We start from the raw sequence: 557 nt of genomic DNA, 5'->3' as shown, positions 1-557 counted from the left end.
TCCTGCACCACGTCCAAGGTTCTGCCAGGCAGATGCTCAGCCCCAGGCCAGAGCTGTCACGTCCCTACCTTGTTCTTGGCTTCCTCCTCCAGCCGCCTCTTCTTGTCCAGGGTTTTGGTGGTGATGCTGCCCGTGGTGTTCTGCTGCTCCTCTTCTGCTTTCACAGCCACGTACTTGGCCTTGTCGTGCTCCTCACTGCGCTGCATGTAGATCTGCTTGGCCTTGCGCAGGTTCACCTCTGCCTCTTGCTGCAGGTGAGAGCAGCCACGGGGTGAGGGCTGAGCTCCGCGAGGGACCGTTCCCCCACAACCTCCCGGGGACCCTCTCCTGGCCCCACCGTTCTGAGCTCTCCCCTAGCACAGCCCAACGCTCCGGGAGAGGGGCAGGGGTCCGTGCTCCGAGGGGAACGTGCCCCGGGGTGCCCCGGCTGGGCTGGGGAGCACAAACCCAGCCCGTCTGCAGGGCTGTCACTCACCAGCTTCCTCTGCGCGCGGTGCCACTGCTCCTTCAGCTCCTTGCGGCGCTTCTCGTGCTCCAGGCGCCTCACGTGAGGGGCT

The sequence above is a fragment of the Chaetura pelagica genome, unplaced genomic scaffold (assembly GCF_000747805.2).
Source record: "Chaetura pelagica isolate M959 unplaced genomic scaffold, ChaPel_1.0 scaffold1407, whole genome shotgun sequence".
In the NCBI taxonomy this organism is placed as follows: Eukaryota; Metazoa; Chordata; class Aves; order Apodiformes; family Apodidae; genus Chaetura; species Chaetura pelagica.
Note: the sequence above shows the minus strand (reverse complement) of the source record.